The 10,573-nt window shown below is 52.3% G+C and overlaps 1 protein-coding gene across 1 annotated transcript in view; it reads right to left on the bottom strand.

Moving 5' to 3' along the window:
• The window catches only part of CHMP6 (charged multivesicular body protein 6), a 21,798-nt gene that overhangs the window by 10,529 nt on the left and 696 nt on the right, over window positions 1-10,573 (bottom strand). The window lies entirely within an intron of this gene.

Here is a 10,573-nt window from a genome sequence, read left to right as displayed (position 1 = left end):
CTCGCCTCAGTCTCCCAAAGCGCTGGGATTACAGGCTGAGCCACCAAGCCTGGCCGGTGTGCTCTTTTCTTATAGGCCAAAGGGAACCACCATTTTTTTTTTTTTTTTTTAGGTAATAGAAGAAATTCTAGTAATTACTTAGAATGGCTTGCAGTTTGGATTAAAAAATACACATTCCTCCTCTTCTCCCCCTTCGCTGTCCTTGGATCTAGTAACTGTTGCTGGTATTAAAGGAATATAATTATTCACATTGAGCCCCCTGATAAGCAGGAAGCAGGAAGCTACACATCCCTGAAAGAGCCTTGCCGGACCTAGATAAGAAACGAGCCCTGCAAAAACTCCCAATGAAAACCCAAGAAAGAATCTGTTCTTAGCCCTTAGATAACAGCTGATTCCTTCCATGCTTTGTGCTGAATCTATGTTAAGCCCTGAGAACCAGAACTCCCTAATATGAATAGAAGGAACTGTAACCATCTGGAAGGAACACAGCCCTGAAATGTCCAAGGAAAATTGTTAACTTAGAAAAATGGCAGGATTGATGAAATCTAAGCACGGGGTTTAAAACACAGATAAGAAAGAAACTTAGTAATGGTCATAAGACACACAGTTATTGTTAATCAATAGCGGGAAAAATACAAGAAACTGTATGCCTTATTATAAATACTGGATGAAAACTATGCCTAAATGAACAGGTTCTTGGCAGATGCCTGTTCCCTGATTCTTTGGTATCAGAATAGACTTCTTCTCCCAACTCTCTGCCTCTAATATTGATTGACCATGAGGGAAGCAGCTGATGGTTGGATCAGACCATATAACTTTGGTGAGCATTCTCATAGGACACAGATGTCTGGGCCCACTCCAAGAGCTCCAGCCACATTTCCATTTGGGCAGTCTTCTTCTCTCGTTTCTCCCAAGTTCCTGACTATCAGTCAAGCCATCAGTAGCTGCCTCTGATCCCACAGCCATCTGCCTTTCCGGCCATCTCCCACTCCACGGATGGTGGACAGCCAAATGCACCCCTTGAAGTGCTGTCCACCGGGGGATTCTCCTCCATCACTGCTTTTCAGGGTCACCCCTTGATACTATTCGGATGCTGTCCCCTCCAAATCTTATGTTGAAATGTGGGGCCAGTGTTGGACGTGGGGCCTACTGGGAGGTGATTTGGTCATGGGGCAGGTCCCTCATGAAGGTCTTGGTGCCATTTTTGCGGTCACGGGTGAGTTCTTGCTCTATTAGTTCACGTGAGGTTTTTTGTTTTTTTTTTGAGCTGGGGTCTCATTCTCTCGCCCCAGGCTGGAGTGCAGTAGCACAATTACAGCTCACTGCAGCCTTGACCTCCTGGGCTCGGATGATTCTTCTACTTCAACCTCCCAGATAGCTGGGACTACAGGCACGCACCACTATGTCTGGCTATTTAAAAAATTTTTTTGTAGAGATGAGATCTCGCTATGTTGTCCAGTGCTGGTCTCGATCTCCTGGGCTCAAGCAATCCTCCTGCCTCAGCCTCTCAAAGTGCTGGGATTACAGGCATGAGCCATTGCGCACAGCTGAGAGCAAATGTGTTTAACAGAAACTGGCAGCTCCTTCTCTCTGTCTCTTTCTTGTTTCTGCTCTCGCCATGTGACATACCTGCTCCCCCTCTGCCTTCCACCATAAGTGGAAGCTTCCTGAAGCCTCAGCAGTAGCAGATGCTAGCACTATGTTTCTTGTAGAGTCAGCTGAACCACGAGCCAAATAAATCACCCGGCCTCGGGTATTTCTTTCTTTCTTTCTTTCTTTTTTGAGTTGGAGTCTTACTCTGTCGCCCAGGCTGGAGTGCAGTGGCACGCTCATGGCCACCCTAGCGTCGACCTGCTGGGCTCCAGCGATCCTTCCACCTCAGCCTTCCAAGTAGCCGGAACTACAGGTGCACGCTACCATGCCCGGCTAATGTTTGATTTATTGTAGAGATGAGGTCTCACCAAATTGCCCGGGCTGGTCTTGAGCCTGCGGGCTCAGGCAATCCACTCGCGTCAGCCTCCCAAAGAGCTGGGATTACAGGCTGAGCCACGGAGCTCAGCCCAGGTATTTTTTTATAGTAACTCAAACACACTACACACCCCTAAACGGGTGTGATGCCACAGCCCTGTAGACCAGCGCATTGTGCAGACCCAACTGTGAACAAGCTTGAAGTTTTCCTTCCCCACTCAGCTGGACACGAGGAACTCCCCAGGAGGCATGGCCTGGGGGAGAGGAAGTGACGTGGCAGGGGTTGGTGTAAAGAAATCTGGGCCGTGTCCCTGCAGCTGCCTTGTGCCTTCCAGTCTCTTTTGTTCCATGTTCACTCAGTGGTAGATTGCTGCTACCTGTGCCCCTTTTTGTGGCAGGGGCTTCAGTGAGTGGCACTCATGTTGTGTGATGGAAGTCCCCTAGGTAGCTGTTCAGTGTCTACAAGGCCTGATAGCAAGCCAGAAACTTTCTTGAAAGAAAAATAATTGTCACCTACTGCCAGGTGTGGTGGCTCATGGCTGCAAGCCCAGCACTTTGGAAGGCGGAGGTGAGAAGATTGCCTGAGCCCAGGGGTTCGAGACCAGCCTGGGCAACTTGATGAGACCTTGTCTCCACAATAAATAAAATAATTAGGCCGGGTTTGGTGGCTCAACCTGTAATCCCAGCGCTTTGGGAGGCCGAGGTGTGTGGATTGCCTGAGCCCGCGGGTTCGAGACCCGCCCGGACAACTCGGTGAGACCTCATATCTACAATAAATCAAAAAATACTAGCCGGGCATGGTAGCACATGCCTGTAGTTCCAGCTACTTGAAAGGCTGAGGTGGAAGGATCGCCGGAGCCCAGCAGGTTGAGGCTGTGGTGGCTGTGAGTGTGCCACTGCACTCCAGCCTGGGTGACGCAGTGAGACTTCAAATCCAAAAAAAAAGAAAAAAGAAAAAATTGGCTGGACATGGTGGCGCATGCCTGTGGTTCCAGCTACTTGGAAGGCTGAGGCAGAAGGATTGCTTGAGTCCAGCAGGTTGAGGCTGCAGTGGCTGTGGGCATGCCACTGCACTCCAGCCTGGGCGAGTGAGACTCCGACTCAAAAAAAAAGTCACCGGCTCCAGACCTTTGGGCCCCAGAACCTTCCTGAGGTGAGGGGCTCCTGAATTTTGGCAGAGTTTATCTCCTGCCCTCTGGTTTGTGTCTAAGACATCTGGTATACTGGCAACTCCCTGCTCCTCGGACCCAATACGCATGTCATCCACAGATCAGTGTGACATTTGTGGGACTGCAGTGTGACCAAGATCTCTGCAGACAGTCCCAAGGAAAGGCTATGGCAAGTATGTTGGCCGGGGAGAAGCAAACATTTTTGCTGGTATTTGCAAAGTGGTGTGGAGGAAAAAAAATCAGCCAAGTAACAAGCTGTGTGCCAGGTGCCGGTCGAGGGGGTTGGTGGTGGTGGTATTAATTTTCTGTAAGAAAGATATTCCTTGTGGTGCGGCAGCAGCTGGGATTACTGCAGTTAATGGAATTTCCACTAATCCTGTTATTCTGTGAGATCCATCTGACCTCTGTGTAGACCAAGCAGGTGGGTTTGACGGGGACAGATGTTGCCACACCTGTCTTTCCCATCTTTGCTGGTAATGCTCATCTCTGCGGTTTCCCCAGGGGTGCAGTGTTGCTCTGAGTTTACTGTCTGGGCAGAGAAGGGACGTTTTGGTGGCTTGCACTGAGCCCTTCCTACTCTAATTGCCCCAGGAGAAGCCATGTGGGGTATGTGCCGGTGCTCATGATGTCTGGTTCAACTACACACTCCAGGACTGGGGGACACACTGTGTGAGGGGTCTGTGGCCCCAGTGTGAGTGAAACTTGGGCTGAGGCTCCATATACCGTCTGACACCCCTGCAACTAGTGGCTCATAGCAGTGTTTTGAGTCCCCAGGAGTTAGACCCCTAAAGGCGGTGTCTTGCCATCCCTGAGGTGCTGGGGGACTCCCTTTCTCCCGCTGGGCAGTTACTTTAGGACTCGGGTGCAGATCTCTCTGGGGAGGGCCTGCAGGTGACTTGCTGGTGTCCCTTGAAGCAGTGCTCCAGATTTCTCCTCAAGGGACCCAGTCCTCAACTAGGGACTCCAGGTCTGTGAACTGGCTCAGCCTGGACACGGGTGAGAGGCAGTGGCTGTTCACTGTGGTAACTCAAATCAGGTTTGGCCACCAGACCTAGAGTTTTGTTTCTGTGGTGCCGGGCAAGCAACATCTAGTTGACTGACCCTTTATTTCATTCCAGAGATCCCGGCAGGCCTCGCGCTCCACCGGTCAGTAAGTCCTGCTGCCCCTCACAGATTGCGGCCTACCTTGCCCTGGGTGGGCAGCTGTCGCCTCCTGGCCTCTGCTGCTCTGGGATCCCATGGCTCCCACTGACATCAGTGAGTCCCCTCAAGAGTGGCACCCCCACTCTCGTGGTCACACAGTAGCAGAACTTTCCAGGCTGCAGAGCCCTTTGCTCATGTGTCCCTCGCACCCTGGTGAAGGTGGAGCCTTCTGGCCTCCCCTGGATGGGTGGGGGGTGTGGGTGTGAGGGCCACGTTTGCTGAAGCCAGCCCACATTCCTCTCCCTGGGTCTTGAACTCTCTCCTCCAAGTCATTCCTGGAAGCTTGGGCATCTCAGGCTCACTGTCCGCCAGCCATGGTGAGTTCACACCTCGGTCATGTGAGGGAGTTGCCGGCTGTGGTGGCCCTCAGATCGGTGAAGCCAGCCTCATCTAGCATTCCAGGGCTCTCACACCCCTAGAGTCCACTCCCACGGAGTCTCTGGGTTGCTGCCAATATATCTCTAAACAGTCTCTGAATTCTTGTAGTACACAAGCCAGGGTCTGGCAAACTACAACCTAGGGGACAGATTTGGCCTGGAGTCTATTTTTTGTACAGCCTGTGAGCTAAGAGTGGTTTTCACATTTTAAAAGATTGTAAAACACACACTCACGATAACAACGCTGAAAGAGGCGAAAGGGGAAAGAGAAAGAGGAGGAGGAGGAAGAAGGAGGCAGGAACAAGGTGGACAGAGTTCATCTGAGCCTCACAAAGTGAAAAAAGATTTACTATTTGGTCTTTTACAGAAAAAAATTCCCAGCCCCTGGCATGAGCTATTTTCTCCTGTGTCCAACTGTACACCTGACTCCTGCAATCTGACACTAATTGTAGGTTTTCTGGCAACGAGAGGTGTGTCTCGGGGAAGATGGGCAGCCTCTCATGAGGGTCTCACAGGCCGACTCACAAAGGGTTTAAAGTTCAGGACAGTCAGTCACCGTGGCCATCGCCAATCTCCTGGTGAGAGAGGCTCTGAGTGACCCGGGCAGTCCAAGGACATCTGCTCCACTGAAGCCCAGGTGGTGGTCTCCATCCTGAATTCCAGGGGTCCAATCTTTCTCATTGATGTCCTGACCTGCCAGTGAGGAAGCTGGCAAGGCTGTGAGCTCAGCTGACACTATGACTTGTGGCATGCATAATCAGATGCTGACTTTGATATTCCACAGTCTCTGCCTTGTAGATTCAGGAAGGAAGAGTTTCTCCTAGGGCTGCCACGGTTGGTCTCTGCTTCTCAGGTGACTTGAGCTGAGGCGGAAGGTGGTGTGCTTGCCATGTGATTTCTGTGAACACCCTGGTGCATTAGGAGGATCCCATCCACCCTGATGGTCCCTGCAGTGGCCATCTTATTGCCTTATGGTGAAGTGTGGCAGCCACGTGGGCTCCCTTGATACAAGGTCAACTGGCATTTTATTACACACATCCAGAGGCATCAGCTTCATTCATCTGGTGCCACCGGATGCCACTGGGGCACAAATGCCCCATTTTTTTTTCTTTTTCTTTTTTTTGAGTTAGAATCTCACTCCGCTGCCCAGATGGAGTACAGTGGCACGCTCACAGCCGGCCACCCCATCGTCGACCTGCTGGGCTCCAGCGATCAATCCTTCCGCCTCAGCCTTCCAAGTAGCCAGAACTACAGGCGCGCACTACCACGCTCGGCTAATTTTTTTTGATTTATTGTAGAGATGAGGTCTCACCATGTTGCCCAGGCTGGTGTTGAACCCTCAGGCTCAGGCGATCCTCACGCCTCGGGCTCCCAAAGTGCTGGGATGACAGGCTGGATCCACCGCACCTGGCCGTGCCCCATTTTCCATTGGCAGTAAGCTCTGCAGCACATTCAAGCCAAGGGCATGATCAAAACCATCCCCGAGTTCCATCTCTGAAGGGCTGTCTCCTGGACCCCACTCCTGGTACTAATTCCAGATCACCAGGCTCCAGTCAGGAGACAGGAACCACACCAGTAGTCTGAACAGGAAGATTTAATAGGAAGAATTGTAACCTGGAAAAAGATGAGTAAGTATTGAAAGGGTATAAGAGAGCTCTAAGGAGTCCAGGAATAGCAAGCCCCAGAGGCAGCCACTATTTCGAGGACAGAGGGTGAGCATACAGGAAGAAGCTAAGAACTTGGAAGAATGAACGCTCCATCCTAGGCTGGGGCCCAGGCTTTGTTGGAGAGGGTGCGGCTGCCCCAGGAACCCGCAGCCTCCCCGTGGTGAAGAGAGTTGCCAAGGGGTGAAAGCCAGCACCCATCTGTGGGACAACCTACCCGTTGTCAGCCAAGAAACTCATGAGGGGTGCATCTGGGCCAGAGCTCTTCCAACAGGAATTCCCACCAGGTGGCTGAGAATTTTGCTGGGGAGTGTGACAGACTGGGGGTGTCTGCAAGAAGCAGCCCATGGGTGGCAGAGAAACCCTCTGAAGAGCCTCCTGTGTGCGGGCCCACCGGCGGCAGCCCCATAGGAGGAACCAGGAAGGGAAGCCCCTTCCTCTGCTAGGCTTTGCTGCGACCTCCGACGCCCTCTGCTGACGAAGCCCAGCACTGCGCTAGCTGGCGAAGGAGAAACCTGCCCGGGGCCCAGTTCCCCCATGGCAAAGCCGACGGGGGAGCCTTTAATGATGGCAGCAGTGATGCTATGTGACTCCCAAGACCAAGTCGCAAAAGACGACACGGCTCCCATCGGGTGCCTCTTGGGAGGCTCATTCTTGGAACTCAGCCATCAAGTCAGGAGGAGCCAAGCCCATGGAGAGGCCCCTGGAGAGGAACCACCAGGTACCAACCGGCCAGCCATGGCAATGAGCCATCTTGGGAGGAATTCCAGACCCCCGTCGGCTGAGCCACTCAGCCGATGTCACAGGGAACAGAGATGAGCCTTCCCTATCGACTCTGCCTAGATTGCAGATAAATGGTTGTCATGGTTTTAAGCCACTCAGCTTTGGGGTGGTTTGTTATGCAGCAATAGGTAACCGAAGGGATGACTGTAAGTCCCTTGAGAAGGCAGTGGAGAGATCGGAAGTGCACGTGAACATGTCGTACTTAGATACCTCGTGGAGTCCTTCCACGGAGGCGCCCATTTCTCTTCCTTCTTCGAGACCCAGTCCTGGAATTGGATGGGAGATCGTGACTCTCCCTGAAGGTACTTCATGGAAGATCTGGGTCTTTTAAGTGATCAAACTCAGCTTCAATAGATTATCCATCTTTTTCGGTTCTGGGGACGCCTGGCCAATTGGCCAATGCCCAAGATCTCTGCAGCATTGTTCCTCCTGCTGAGTGCGCCGAGCTGACTGCCCCTTCAGTCACTGAGCCCACCCTCTCTGGGCCTCTTGGTCTCTGCCACTCCGGGGTCCCATGAGTTGTGATGGCGGCATCTTGCACCATCACCCTGGCCTGAAGAGCTCAAGGGCTCCTCGCTGGTGAGTCCTGGGGCTTTTTGAAGGGAGTGCTTTGGGGACACAAGGAGGGCCTCAGTGATTGGGTTGCTCTGATGACTCCATGCCAATGTTCCTAGCCCCCTAAGTGTCTGGATTATTTTCTCTGTATTGCATAAGGGAATCTCTGGCATCTCAGTTGGGCCACTGTTCAGTCCAAGTTTCCAGCAGCAAACGGAACACACTTCTCAGGATACTCACAGATGCTCAGGCAGACAATGGAACCCAGAGTCTCCCAGCAACGTCCACCTGTCTAGCATGGCTCCCATCCACTCTTGGTGGCACTGAGAATCCACTCTTCCTATTATTCTCCAGCTTAAGTCAGCAAAATCTTGGTCTTCGTGGAGAGTGACAAGTTTTTTGTTGTTGTTGTTTTTTGTTTTTTTTGAGTTGGAGTCTCACTCTGTCGCCCAGACTGGAGTGCAGTGGCCGCTCCCGGCCACCGCAGCCTCGACCTGCTGGGCTCCGGTGATCCTTCCACCGCAGCCTTCCAAGTAGCTGGAGTTACAGGCGCGCACTACCACGCCCAGCTGATTTTTTGATTTACTGTAGAGATGAGGTCTCGCCAGCCCAGGCGGGTCTCGAACCCGCAGACTCAGGCAATCCACTCACCTCGGCCTTCCAAAGGCGCGGGATTGCAGGCTGAGCCACCGCGCCCGGCAAGAGTGACAAGTTTTTACTCACATCCCTGGAGTCAGCTGGGACCTCACTCCAGGTTCCGGTCTGGAGGCAGCCAGGGGTGAGGGGCTTGGGCCTTGAGGGGAACCGGCTCCCTGGGCAGGTGAGTCCTCCAGGCGAGGCCTTCAAGTGAAGGGAGGAGGGCTGCTCCCGCCAGCAGGAAAGGCCAGTGGGGTTCTGGGGAAGGCGACAAGGTGCCCCACTCGACAGCTCCCCTTCTGACTCTCCTGCTCTGTGCTCTGACTTCTGCCTGAGCGCCCTGGCGAGGCTGAGAATTCAATTTCCATGTAATCCTACAGCCCGCAGGACAGAACTTGGGAAACGACTTTCAGATCCAACAGTCTTGCTACAAGAAATAAGATTTTCTCCTACGGTAAAGTCCTACACATTTTCTGATTTTCTCACTCTAACTTGAACCGAGAATGGAAAGTCCCTTGTGTGTCATCTTAGAAAATGTAATCTTTCCAGGGCTGTCAGAAATCACCAGCCCACCCTGCGGCCCTCACAGCCCTAGTTTCCACGACAATGCTGTTTTGCAGACACATCTTAGTCTCCCCAAATCTGGCTTTCCAGAAACACTTCACTCTGGGCAATTGCAGAGAAGTGTCTTTCCCCGGCTTGCTGAGACAACTGGCCCCCAATTTGTCACAGACTGTACCGTCTGCTAGGACAGTCCGAACAAATTACCACATACCAGGCGGCACACACCACGGAAGGGTTCTGCCTCACAGCACAGGAGGCCAGAAGGCAGAAGCAAAGTGTCAGCGGGGTGAGTTCTTTCTGCGGCTGTGGTTCTTAGTGGTGGCTGGCAACCTTTGGCATTCCTCGGCTCATGGAAGCGTCACCATCTCTACCTTCATTCTCCCGTGGTGTCCTCCCTGTGTGGATGTCTCTGTGACCAAGTCTCCCCTTTTATATAAGGACATCAGCTATGTCAGATTAGGGCCCACCCAATCCACTGTAACCTCCTCTTAGCTAATTACATCTGCAACTACCTTATTTCCAAAGAAGGTCACATTCTGAGGTTCTAAGGCTAGGAAGGGCTTCAGCATGTGGATCTGGGGGGGGGGCACAGCTGAACCCACAACACAACAATGAGATCATCACTTTGTATCACCAGTCTTCGACTTCTGTCTGTGAGGCCCTGTGTCCTGAAGTGACTTCTGGTAGCAAATGGTGCCTCACTCAAGGTTTCCTTGAATGGGAGGCCAGGACCCTCTCTGGGCATTTCACGCAGGAAAGTATTTAATACAGAGAATTAAGAGCTTCAAACCATTAAAAGAGTCAGAGGCAAGAAGGTCAGGGAATATCATCCTGGGGTCTCAGGGTCATGGCAAGTGTACAGAGGGTCAGGAGGGCATGGGGACCACGGGAGACCCCTGGTGATGGTCACAGCTGCCTCCAGCACCAGGTGCAACACCACCCGGAGGCCACAGCAAAACCTCACACCTGCCAAAGCCAGGGGAGCAATTAAAAAAGACTTTTGCTTCTCTTCCATTTTCCATATCTCAAGAGAGAAATTTTTTCCTAAATTTTTAAGAGACAGGATCTTGCTCTGTTGCCCAGGCTGGAGTGCAGAGGTGTGATTATAGATGACTGAAGCCTAGAAATTCTGGGCTCAAGTGATCCCCTTGCCTCAGCCTCCTGAATAGCTGGGACTACAGGCACCACCATGCCCAGCTGATTTTTTCATTTTTTGTAGAGATGGAGTCTTGCTATGTTGTCCAGGCTGATCTCAAACTTCTGATCTCAAGGAATCCTCTCGCCTCAGCCTCCCAAAGCACTGGGATTACAGGTATGGACCACCACACCCAGCTGAGAACTTCTTATTGGTGGAAATTAACTTGGATTCTCCCTGACAGCTCCAGCACAGGGTGGCAGCAACGGGCTGGAACACAGAACTGGGAGGCTGGGGGGAATCAGGGAAGGTTTCCACGAGGAGGTGACATTTGCTGTGGCCTTTAAATGACACACAAATGGCCGGAAATGTAAAAACGCCATAATGGGCCGGACTCGGTGGCTCAGCCTGTCATCCCGCGCCTTTGGGAGGCTGAGGTGAGTGGATTGCCTGAGCCCGTGGGTTCGAGACCCGCCTGGGCAGTGAGACCTCATCTCTACAATAAATCAAAAAATCAGC

This window comes from Carlito syrichta, unplaced genomic scaffold (assembly GCF_000164805.1).
Source record: "Carlito syrichta isolate Samal-C Ts95f unplaced genomic scaffold, Tarsius_syrichta-2.0.1 Scaffold148020, whole genome shotgun sequence".
NCBI classification, from domain to species: domain Eukaryota; kingdom Metazoa; phylum Chordata; class Mammalia; order Primates; family Tarsiidae; genus Carlito; species Carlito syrichta.
This window is presented reverse-complemented; position numbering and strand designations above follow the sequence as displayed.